At 32.8% G+C, this 13,774-nt stretch overlaps 1 protein-coding gene across 1 annotated transcript in view; it reads left to right on the forward strand.

Annotated features, from left to right (window-relative positions):
• The window catches only part of LOC143232885 (SCY1-like protein 2), a 336,447-nt gene that overhangs the window by 106,537 nt on the left and 216,136 nt on the right, over positions 1–13,774 (forward strand). The window lies entirely within an intron of this gene.

Here is a 13,774-nt window from a genome sequence, read left to right on the forward strand (position 1 = left end):
ATACCAATTGCATATAGTTGTAATATCGTATGTTACGATTAACTGGTTGCACATATACTGGAAAAATATACTCTATACTGTTTGTTTTTTGAATTTCGCACAAAGATACTCGAGGGCTATCTGTACTAGCCGTCCCTAATTTAGCAGTGCAAGACTAGAAGGAAGGCAGCTAGTCATCACCACCCACCGCCAACTCTTGGACTTCTTACCAACGAATAGCGAGATTGACCGCCACATTATAACACTCCCACGGCTGAAAGGGTGATCATGTTTGGCGCGATGGGGATGCGAACCCGCGACCCTCAGATTAGGAGTCGCACGCCTTAACACGCTTGGCCATGCAGGGCCGCTCTATACTGAAATGAATATGATTCAACCTTTTCAAATCTTAAAGATTTGTCAAATTAGTACTTCAATCCCAGCTATTTTCAGGAATGTTATATTTTATTTGTTCACTGTTTATTGTTTTCAATGAATTATTTTGCTTTAATTTTACAAGCCATGTTCATGAACAATAAAAGTGATTTGGGACATATTTAGATAACTTTGTAACTCTTAGTTCACTCATTGGCCCCTATAGTGTTTTACAAATAAGTACACGAGTTCGTGTAGAACATTACAAATAATTTCATCAGTTTGTATGGTGTTTTACAAAAAAGTACATGAGTTTGTACGACATTTTACAAGTAATTTCAAGAGCTCATATGGTGTTTTACAAATAATTTAATGAGTTCATTACATGAAAAATAAAACATTGAACTCGAATAAAATGTATGCTGAAATCCAATGTACATAAAAATAAAAAAAAACTATATGTAATCTTATATATTAGACTTTAATATTATTTATACATAAATATATAATTATAATTGATCTTCGTGAGTCATACCAATTAAAGTTTGATAGTATAAAAGCCCGGTATGGCCAAGCGTGTTAAGGCGTGAGACTCGTAATCTGAGGGTCGCGGGTTCGCATCCTGGTCACGCCAAACATGTTCGCCCTTTCAGCTGTGGGGGCGTTATAATGTGACGGTCAATCCCACTATTCGTTGGTAAAAAGTAGCCTAAGAGTTGGCGGTGGGTGGTGGTGACTAGCTGCCTTCTCTCTAGTCTTACACTGCTAACTTAGGGACGGCTAGCACAGTTAGCCCTCGAGTAGCTTTGTGCGAAATTCAAAAAACAAACAAACAAAACAAGTTCACTCATTTTGCACACTTTCCATGAACCCTCAATGCGTATCGATATCTGCTTCTAATTCACGTATTTAAGCAAAATAGGGAACAAGGGCTGTAAATGAATGTTACAACAGGACTGTTGTAATCTCAGTTTCTATGGTTATCGTTCTCACGAAAAGGAAAGCTATTGCTTTCGAGATGTTTTTGAAAGGCTTTAAGCCTGTGGCTTATGAGCCCATATTATCTAAGTGTCTTTATTTATTATCTCGCTAAAGGTATCAATAGATATGTATAACTGCATAGCATTGACCTTTGAAGGATCGAAGGCTTCTCTTTCGTCACCATAGCTTTTACTACGCACGTAAGTGACTTAAACTTAAATCGTGATGACTTTGAACGCTCCCCCGACGTTTCGGTCAAACAAACGCACTTCCTTTTAAGCTGTTTGGGCAGATTTACTGTATCGCTCTAGGGTTACCACTTGGCCAAACTCTAGCTAACTTTATTTACCACTTTGAACGTAAATGCAGCTGGAAGACGGTCCCGCAGAGTCGAGATCTGTCTTCTATAAACAAAATGTAGATGTACGAACACTTTTGTCCTTTTTCATTTCACGTATCACACTTCAAGTTATTTATATTACCTTAAGTATTACCACCTGAACATTAAATTTACCTGTGGATTAAAACAGAACCAGACTTTATATTTTATCAGACGTCCTTGTGATACGTTATACTAACCATTCCTCAAATTCAGTCTTCCAAAAAATAAATAAATAAAAGACTTGTCTTCTTACATCCTTTTATAGTCTTAGTCTTCATGACGACAAATGGAATTATCTTTACTACCTTTTGGACTGAGTTAAAAATATGTTATAATTATCACACTTTACACAACGAAATCAACTTTCTTCAAAATCCGTCAAAAAAGAATGGTCACCCAGAAACCCAACTTCATACTCTAATTTATTAATGGTAAATATGAAAATCGTCTCTATTTTTACTGTTCTGCTATGTCCCATCAATCGTTACCCTTTCTTTCTTAGGTAAACAAAGCATTATTTAAAAAAAAAAACAAAACAAACAAATAATCTGTTGAAATCTTTCTTCGTCAGATTCAGCTAAGACTTCTCTTTACATCTTCGTTTCGATGGAACAACTTCTTTCACTTTAAAGACCAGATACCTAATCTATTACGTTCATGGATTGTTTATTCTTGTAACCACGATAACTGCCAGGCTGGCTACATTGACAAAATAACTAGCCACTTGAAAGTAATAATACATGAACATAAAATTGTCCCCGATAAATACAGGAAATATCCCTTTAAATCATCGTTTTCTGTTATTAACACGCAATGTAATGAAACTATTCACGTTTCTCCTGAGATAACTTTAATGTTCTGACAACTGGTTGCTCTAAACTAGAGCTGTTGACCAAAAACATTAATCTGTTTAATAACATTTAGTAACACCAAAAATACTTTCTCATTTTAAATCTGTTCAAATTGTTCTTTTATCATATTTTATTATTACATCATGTTTATTCATTTTTTGTAATATAACAACGTTAACAGTTCTCGGTTACTGTTTTTATTTTGGTGTATGTTGAATTCCCAATATTTCATTAATATGAATAAACCTGTTGACAAAATTGTTTCATGTATCTGCAATGGTTCGCTTAATAACCGACTTACGATTTCTGTCTCATGTTGAGTCTTTCTTCTTACACTAGCACTGGACCATCTATTTATCACCAACCGTAACATATTCCTAACGCTTTTCACACTTTCATACGATCCATTAAAACAACTGTAAGGAAAACGAAACGTTCATGTACGCGTTTAAATACAACTTCAATTGTATCTCTAATGGGTGGTTTGGTCGACTCGTGTAATACACGAGTGAAATACCGAAACCTAAAAATAGCTAATTTATCATTCAGATGTATCGGACTCAATACACCTACATCCAAAAATAAAGATCAAATGTTACTATTTACTCAATAAACTTTCATTCTAGCAACTTACATAAAAGCTGTTCCTAAATTATCTATCTGATATCTATGCCACTTTCTTCGTTGGATAATTTGTTTTAATAATGTAAGCGCATTGAAAACGTTTTCAAACCGTAATACAATTACACAGTTTCTTTTTTATCTCAATCCACTTTCATTGAACCCATATTAACGAATTATTTAAACTACAAAATATTTTGTTCCGAGATTCGACTGTGTATAGTGTATTGCATTTCATTTGCGTGATTTTCAAGCTCTAAACTACAAAAGGAAAGACTTGTTGACAATGAATGAACTTTGAACTTTTCATATTTGTTTATTGCGTTTCAAATAACATTGTTTGTTGTAAATATTTATATTGCCAGTTTAACAAAATAAGAAAAAGTAAATGATGATTACCATAATTTGGTATTGGTCTTTAAAAACTTATTTTATTTCTTAAGTTATAAATAAAAGGTCTTATAGTAAATGTAAATAAACACTCACTGGCACTTCTCTTGAAACAAAAAATGTGTGAAATTGAAACAGACTTTGAAGACCATAAAATATGACATATTTATACATCACATCAGACGCTCTTATAATTTTCCCTCCAAAACCAGATTTAACAACTAACTGCTCTAAGTACTTTTTTTATTTTATGAAGTCGAATGTTTTACAATCATTGAATCCTACCATAACTAAATATATGTTACTTGGATTGCGAACATTATAATACCACACATAACATGCTACCAACACAACACTTATCTATAACGGATATGTCTTACTCTTACAACTGACTCATAACATGTTTCATGCTCTTGGTTGTGGCCTTATAAAACACTTTATAACCAAGTAATACTGGTCTACGGTTTCTCAACCCTTTCAACTCTTCAGATGTTAAGTTTGTTAGTGTTTTTTTTCATAATTCTACAACATTCTCTCGTCTCCAGATATTCATTAAATACTCGAACAGAAAATTACCAATCTTAGGTCACAATGTTACTAACTATTTAGAACACTTAGTGTACAATGTTACTAAGTATTTAGTCAAAAAGCGCCCGTTCTTTCTTAGGTCACAATGTTACTAAGTATTTAGTTAAAAAGCGCCGGTTCTTTCTTAGTTCACAATGTTACTAAGTATTTAGTTGATAAGCGCTGGTTTTTACTTAGTTCACAATGTTACTAAGTATTTAGTTAAAAAGCGCCGGTTCTTTCTTAGTTCACAATGTTACTAAGTATTTAGTTAAAAAGCGCCGGTTCTTTCCGTAAACGTTAAAGCGCCACCTACAGAGTTTTCTCGCTTTTTTATTTTGGTAAAATCGGTAAATCTTAACAAAAAGTCACCGTTTTTGTTTATCATTTCTTTAAAATACAATACACAACATCAAACTGAATAGCTATAGAATTTATACCTTATGAATTCTGAGCTATTTTTTTGTTATGTCTTCTAAACTATTAACACAACTTTTGATATATTAAGGGCGTTTTCAAATCTTAAACTGACTCCCTAGTGTTTGAATCGATTCTGACAAATTCCTGTCATAACACCTTCGTGGATGAGATACTTATTACCAGTAAGAGAGAACTGAGATAACTTTATTTCTATCCTAATTTATTTTCCTTTAAAATAATTAAGTATGTGTTTTAATAACTTCTTTAAATCGATTCCACCATCTTTACGTCTTTCTCTTGTACGTTGTGTTTGAAAACATGTTATGATACAACGAATTTCATTTACATTTCTGGCATTTATCAATAATTCATTATTAAAAATTCCAATAAGCACAACCCAGCTTACTTTTACTTAAAAGTTCCGTATGGTGTGTTGCTAGATTAGATACGACTGTATTGACTTCAAATAATCATGAAAATAAACAAATAACTTATCCAATCTTGTATTTAATACAATAGTGTGCATGTGTGTTTTCTTATAGCAAAGCCACCTCTGACAATCTGCTCTCCTCCCCCCCCCGAAGGGAATCGAACCCCTGACTCTAGCATTGTAAATCCATAGACATACCGCTGTACTAATAGGGGCTTATTACAACACTCTAGGTAAATTTCTTCTTATTTTTATAAATATATCAAAACGCGTCAGATAAACTAAATGGATGCCACAAAACATTCAATTTATTAACTACATGAAATATGTTCTGTGTCAGTATGTTATTGTAATTTGTAATATGAGGAACTATTTAATTTATGTGTAGTTTTTGTTAGCTTGCTTTATTATAAGAGATGCACATATGAGCGCATGCAAACACATTTCGTTTCTATGTTCCTTTTCGTACAAAACATGCGTATATATTCATATATATTCACTCGAAGGCATACAATCCAATTCAGTATGGAATATTTCATTAGAATATCCAGTAAAGCACGCAACTGGTCATGTTGTATTTCAGAAAAGTGTGTTTTGTGTGTGTGTGTGTGTTTTTTTTTTCAACAAAGCCACAAAGGCTATTTGCTCAGCCCACCGAGGGGAATCGAACCTCTGATTCTAGCGTTGTAAATCCGTAGACATACCGCTGTACTAGCGGGGGGAATTTCAGAAAAGAATCTCCTTTGTCTTTTCTCTGTTACTCTGTGGTTAGTACACGTTGAATAAATATACATATAACTCTTCTGATTATACCAATAATAGTAAAATATTACCAACACATATTCAGAGATGAATATTATTTCTCCCCTAAAGTTAACCTATCAATAGACTGGATCCGTACCACCGTGTAACATAAGAATCAACTACACATTTCATAACAAAGACGTGGTTTCTTCACGAACAGCAGTTTCTTGTTATACAGTAATGCATGCTCTGTGAAGGGCGCATAACATAATTTTTAATCAGGATTTATTCATTTATACAGAAAGTCCTTTGTTTGTTCATCAGAACGTATATAGCAAAAAGAAAACTCTAAATACATTTTTCAAACTTCTAATATGAACGGTTTTCAGAAGTTTTCGATTAATCTTTTAGTTAAAATGATATTTTCCTTCTGTTTATTTTCATATCGCTACACCGGCTTCTTTGAACGTTGTCATTATAATCCGTTTTGATTTGTGAAAACCATTTAGTTAATTAGTTTGAAAATTATTTGATTTTATATCAATTTGAACTATTAAATAATCCCTCATTACATTTACTTCGTCAGTCCAGGTTTTCTTTATCTCCAGTAATTAGTAGCTCATGATTATCTTAATCTAACTTATTCTTTGATGTTATTTTTATAAAAGATTTTCGTTCAAATCATGTTATTTAAATTTGTTCTATTTTCTTATTCGAAACAATAACTTTATAATTAAGGTTTCATCGTTTTCTTTGTAACACTTCCTTTCTCGCTTGTATCAACTGGTTCTGTACTATCCTTTTTGTATTAATAAATGTTTGTATATTTTCCACGAGTGGTTAAGGCACTCATCTCGTAATCTGAGAGTTGCGGGTACGAATCACTGTCACACCAAACATGCTTGCTTTTTCAGCCGTGAGGGCTGTATAATGTGAAGTTCAATCCCACTATTCGTTGGTAAAAGAGTAGCCCAAGAGTTAGCGGTGGATGTTAATGAGTAGCTGCCTTCCCTCTACTTTTACACTGCTAAATTAGGGACGGCTAGCGCAGAGAGCCCTCGTGTAGTTTAGCGCGAAATTCAAAAACAAACCATTGTGCGCTCGATACAATATTTCCTTCTTTATGTCCTTTCCCAAAATCCGTAGATAGCAGCAAAGTTAACTAATATAACTCAGGCTAGAGTGATGTACAATATTGTCAAAAAGAACAACATATTTTAAATAAATCGAGGAAGGCAGCTAGTCATCACCACCCACCGCCAACTCTGAGGCTACTCTTTTACCAAAGAATAGTGGAATTGACCGTCAGATTATCACGCCCCCCACAGCTGGAATGGAGAGCATGTTAGTGTGACTGGGGATTCGAACACGCGACCCTTGGATTACGAATCAAATGCTTTAACCATCTGGTCATGCTGGACCTCGAGACCACGACCAATTATCTCGTCCTCACGAGATATTATATTGAGCGCAGGACTTGATATTTTGAGAACACGAGATAATTATGTCTCTTGATAATAATATCTCGTGTGCACAAAAAACAAGTGGTGAATACACAATAATGGTTTTTCTTCTCCATTTCTTCTTCCGGACCTTATAGTTACGAAGTTGTCAAGTTGGAATCTTCTGTTCACAGTACATCATCATTATTCAGATTAAACTTGTAATCCTTATGTTGTTTGGGCCTGGAGAGATAATTAGATTGAAACTTATTTATCTTCGCTACTTTTTAGAGTTAGCTAAGGTTTTGATTTGATACAATATATGAGAAATACCAATGAACAAAAGTTATTAAAATAAAATATTAACTGGTCCCAAATATGGTAAAGCATGTAACTTCATTGACTGCCGCCTATTGTTAGGCCCGAACAATACATTGTTTTTTTAAAACAAGAATCATTTAGGTTTGCTCGTGAAATATTTCCAGCTTCCCAAAGGTAGTACTCAAAACTTATCAACTGGTCTTTGTAGATCAGGCAAATTTTCAAAGTTTTCTTTTATTCATTTTCAGTATAATTGCCTGTTACGTTTATTTTATTTGTACAGACGCAACTGAAGTTATGTAGTTTGTTTTAACTTCACGTATATTTTAAAATTATTTCTAGTTAAATATATTTCATATACAAAGATAAAGTTAATTAAAAGGTTTATCAAACATATTGTGGATTCACGTGAAGAGCCGGATACAGAAACCGAAAAAGTTAAAATACTCCAGAATTAAATTAGCAAACGTTTCTCTTAATGCTAAATATAATGCTTTAGACCTTATTTGTCTCTTGTGGAAACAATAAATAAATGTCTCTTACAACAAAGAAGCTTTACATCAAATGTCTCTTGTGGAAACACTAAATAAATGTCTTTTACAACAACTAAGCTTTACATGAAATGTCTCTTACAATAACTAAGCTTTACATCAAATGTCTCTTGTGGAAACACTAAATAAATGTCTCTTACAACAAATAAACTTTACATAAAATGTCTCTTGTCGAAACACTAAATAAATGTCTCTTACAACAAATAAGCTTTACATCAAATGTCTCTTGTCGAAACACTAAATAAATGTCTTTAGCAACAAATAAGCTTTACATCAAATGTCAACAAATAAGCTTTACATCAAATGTCTCTTGTAGAAACACTAAATAAATGTCTCTTACAACAACTAAGCTTTACATCAAATGTCTCTTGTGGAAACACTAAATAAATGTCTCTTACAACAAAGAAGCTTTACATGAAATGTCTCTTACAACAACTAAGCTTTACATCAAATGTCTCTTGTGGAAACACTAAATAAATGTCTCTTACAACAAAGAAGCTTTACATCAAATGTCTCTTGTGGAAACACTAAATAAATGTCTCTTACAACAACTAAGCTTTACATTAAATGTCTCTTACAACAACTAAGCTTTACATCAAATGTCTCTTGTGGAAACACTAAATAAATGTCTCTTACAACAAAGAAGCTTTACATGAAATGTCTCTTCTGGAAACACTAAATAAATTTCTCTTACAACAAAGAAGCTTTACATCAAATGTCTCTTGTCGAAACACTAAATAAATGTTTTTACAACAAATAAGCTTAACATCAAATGTCTCTTGTGGAAACACTAAATAAATGTCTCTTACAACAAATAAGCTTTACATCAAATGTCTCTTGTCGAAACACTAAATAAATGTCTCTTACAACAAAGAAGCTTTACATCAAATGTCACGTGAGGAAACACTAAATAAATGTCTCTTACAACAACTAAGCTTTACATCAAATGTCTCTTGTGGAAACACTAAATAAATGTCTTTTGTGGAAACACTAAATAAATGTCTCTTACAACAAAGAAGCTTTACATCAAATGTCTCTTGTGGAAACACTAAATAAATGTCTCTTACAACAACTAAGCTTTACATTAAATGTCTCTTACAACAACTAAGCTTTACATCAAATGTCTCTTGTGGAAACACTAAATAAATGTCTCTTACAACAAAGAAGCTTTACATCAAATGTCTCTTGTGGAAACACTAAATAAATGTCTCTTACAACAACTAAGCTTTCTCTTGTGGACATTAAATGTCTCTTACAACAACTAAGCTTTACATCAAATGTCTCTTGTGGAAACACTAAATAAATGTCTCTTACAACAAATAAGCTTTACTCAAATACATAAGCTTTACATTAAATGTCTCTTACAACAACTAAGCTTTACATCAAATGTCTCTTGTGGAAACACTAAATAAATTTCTCTTACAACAAAGAAGCTTTACATGAAATGTCTCTTCTGGAAACACTAAATAAATTTCTCTTACAACAAAGAAGCTTTACATCAAATGTCTCTTGTCGAAACACTAAATAAATGTCTCTTACAACAAATAAGCTTTACATCAAATGTCTCTTGTGGAAACACTAAATAAATGTCTCTTACAACAAATAAGCTTTACATCAAATGTCTCTTGTCGAAACACTAAATAAATGTCTCTTACAACAAATAAGCTTTACATCAAATGTCACGTGAGGAAACACTAAATAAATGTCTCTTACAACAACTAAGCTTTACATCAAATGTCTCTTGTGGAAACACTAAATAAATGTCTCTTACAACAAACACTAAATAAATGTCTCTTACAACAAAATAAATGCTTTAAGCTTTACATCAAATGTCTCTTGTGGAAACACTAAATAAATGTCTCTTACAACAACTAAGCTTTACATTAAATGTCTCTTACAACAACTACAACAACTAAGCTTTACATCAAATGTCTCTTGTGGAAACACTAAATAAATGTCTCTTACAACAAAGAAGCTTTACATCAAATGTCTCTTGTGGAAACACTAAATAAATGTCTCTTACAACAACTAAGCTTTACATTAAATGTCTCTTACAACAACTAAGCTTTACATCAAATGTCTTTTGTGAAAACACTAAATAAATGTCTCTTACAACAAAGAAGCTTTACATCAAATGTCTCTTGTCGAAACACTAAATAAATGTCTCTTACAACAAATAAGCTTTACATCAAATGTCACGTGAGGAAACACTAAATAAATGTCTCTTACAACAAATAAGCTTTACATCAAATGTCTCTTGTCGAAACACTAAATAAATGTCTCTTACAACAAACACTAAATAAATGTCTCTTACAACAAAGAAGCTTTACATCAAATGTCTCTTGTGGAAACACTAAATAAATGTCTCTTACAACAACTAAGCTTTACATTAAATGTCTCTTACAACAACTAAGCTTTACATCAAATGTCTCTTGTGGAAACACTAAATAAATGTCTCTTACAACAAAGAAGCTTTACATCAAATGTCTCTTGTGGAAACACTAAATAAATGTCTCTTACAACAACTAAGCTTTACATTAAATGTCTCTTACAACAACTAAGCTTTACATCAAATGTCTTTTGTGAAAACACTAAATAAATGTCTCTTACAACAAAGAAGCTTTACATCAAATGTCTCTTGTCGAAACACTAAATAAATGTCTCTTACAACAAATAAGCTTTACATCAAATGTCACGTGAGGAAACACTAAATAAATGTCTCTTACAACAAATAAGCTTTACATCAAATGTCTGTTGTCGAAACACTAAATAAATGTTTTTTTTCAACAAATAAGCTTTACATCAAATGTGTCTTATTGGGCCCCCCGCTAATACAGCGGTATGTCTACGGATTTACAACGCTAAAATCAGGGGTTCGATTCCCCTTGGTGGGCTCAGCAGATAGCCCGTTGTGGCTTTGCTAAAAGAAAACACGTGTCTCATTGCAAAACATTTCCCAAAGCATTTATGGCAAATATTTATAAATGAAATACCTTCTACTTCAAGTGTCTTTGGTTAAAACATAAACATAAACCGAAAACACGTTATTTGCTCAGCAGTTCTTCTTTTCTGCCCTAACGTTTGAATTATTTCGTTAAATAAAATGAAATAGTAGCACACGGCACGAAACGTGAATAAATAGTTGAATACGATACACTCAGCTTGTTGAACCCTCTGGTGTCACTTTCTTTTTAACTTTCTGTTCACTTTCTGAGCCGCTTTCAAACAAACTGAAATCAAGATTTTTGGCTTCTTTTAGGTTTTACTATTTTAAAGTTTTCTTTTTTCCTTTCTGGCAGTTTTGATACACAAAATATTATGTCATGCAATTTGAAGTGAAAGTGTCAGCCAACATCAAGTCAAGATTGAACTATTCGATAAAAAATGTTTCATTGTCAAAAAATGTAAAATTAATATACTTTAGGTTAAAACGTGTTCCTATTGTATCCAACAAAAGTGCTTTATTGTTAAAATACGTAAAATGGATGTACTTTAGGTTAGAACGTATTCCTGAAAAACAAGTATTCCCGATCGACACACTTTGCTGTCAAAACGTAGAATATTAATGTACCTCTGGTAATACTGTCACAAGAAGTTGACTTATTAGTCTTACATTAAAACATATTTATCACGAAACATTTAAAATAACGAAGCTTATGGAAACGTGTTATCTTTTATAGAATTCTCCAAATTTTACGAACAAAGTTGTAAAATATAACCAACACGCAAATAAAAAGTGTACATAAATTTACTTAAAAATCAAAACAAATAAAACTTAAATACTTAAACGTAAAATATTACCTTCTATACTACCAGCAAGCAATGTTGTGTCTGGAATAAAACTTAAGTCATAGTATTATTATTTCCATAAAGGTAATACGATTCAAAACATTAATATAAACTAATTTTCATGTATTATAAAACTTTCCAGGAATCACGTAATGTAACTTGTTGGGGTTGATTGTTTGTTTTGTTTGTTTCTTTTTGGAATTTCGCACAAAGCTACTCGAGAGTTATCTGCTCTAGCCGTCCCTAATTTAGAAGTGTAAGACTAGAGGGGTGGCACTAGTCATCACTACCCACCGCCAACTCTTGAGCTACTCTTTTACCAACGAATAGTGGGATTGACCGTCACATTATAACGTCCCCACGGCTAAAATGGCTTGCATGGTGAGACTGGGATTCGAACCCGCGACCCTCGGATTATTATATATTTTTAGAAGAATGCTGGGTTCGATAATATGACTGCATTAGTTCTGAAATTATTGAGAAAAAATTGGGAAGTTTGAAAGATGGTAAGGCTTCTGTTCCAGATTATATTTCACTAAAGGTTTTGAAGGGTTTGGGGGATTAGATTTATGAGCTATTATGTTTTGTAAGTTCTCGAATAGGTAACAAGGAATTAAAAATTAGATTATAAGTTTTACATCAAATGTGGATAAGTTTTAGAAAGTCTGATAAAAAGTACTTTGAAAAGCCATTTACTAAAGTTTAGAATTTTATCAGATAATTGACGCGGTTTCACTAAGGAAAAACTTTGCCTTACAAATCTTTTAACATTCTTTGGAAAGGTTACTGCTTGTGTAGACGAGGATAATGGAATAGATTTGGTGTATTTGGATTTTCAGCAAGTCTTTGATTGGTAATAAAGTATCTCCATAGGTGTGGGAGATACGATAGCTAATTAGAGAGCAGAGTGGCTGGATGAAATAAATGAAAGGTACAAATGTTATTAACTGAGTTCAGTCAGGCTGTATTAATTTTACAAGAGGAGCATCTCACCTTCAGTTATAGGATTTTTGCTCTTTTTTTGTTCAAGTTAATGACATAAATAAAGGAGTGGTCTATAGATTACGTAAATTTGCTGATAATATTAAGGTCTTAGGTGCTCCTGACTGTGAATAATGTGCTCCTGACTGTGAATAAGGTGCTTCTGACTGTGAATAAGGTGCTCTTGACTGTGAATAAGGTGCTCTTGACTGTGAATAAGGTGCTTCTGACTGTGAATAAGGTGCTCTTGACTGTGAATAAGGTGCTTCTGACTGTGAATAAGGTTCTCCTGATTTACAAAAGGATTTAGATCATTTATTGAGTTGGACAAATAAATGGTCGATGGGTTTTAATAATAATTAATACACAATATTTTATATGCGTTATCATACTTTGAAGTGTAAGTATAATTTGGGTAGAAATAACCTTAAGTTTTATGAAAGGAAGGTATCCTGGTGTAGTAGTTGAACAGTCTCTAAAGCCAGTGTGCTGTTGCTAGAGGTAAGACAAATAGTATTTTAGATTGTATCTACAAAAATACTGAATAAAAGTGTAAAGAGATTATAATTTCATTGTATAGGTCACTGGTTAGACCACATTCGGAGCATTGTGTGTGTGTGTGTGTTTCTTACAGCAAAGCCACATTGGGCTATCTGCTGTGCCCATCGAGGGGAATCGAATCGCCTGATTTTAGCGTTGTAAATCCGTAGACCTACCGCTGTACTAGCCAGGTACTGAGGACTGTTGTGTTCGATCTTAGTCTTCTTAACTTCAAAAAGATATTGATTTGTTAGAAAGAGTTTCGAGGAGGGTTACGAAATGTTCCCTGAAGGGATATCGTATGAGGAGTGATTAATATTCTTTATTTTTTTTTTACTTATAAAAATACGAGATAACTAATTGAAGTGTTTCAGCTTGTTAAAGTAGCTGTCAATATTCATTCATCAACA

The sequence above is a fragment of the Tachypleus tridentatus genome, chromosome 11 (genome assembly GCF_004210375.1).
Source record: "Tachypleus tridentatus isolate NWPU-2018 chromosome 11, ASM421037v1, whole genome shotgun sequence".
NCBI lineage: Eukaryota > Metazoa > Arthropoda > Merostomata > Xiphosura > Limulidae > Tachypleus > Tachypleus tridentatus.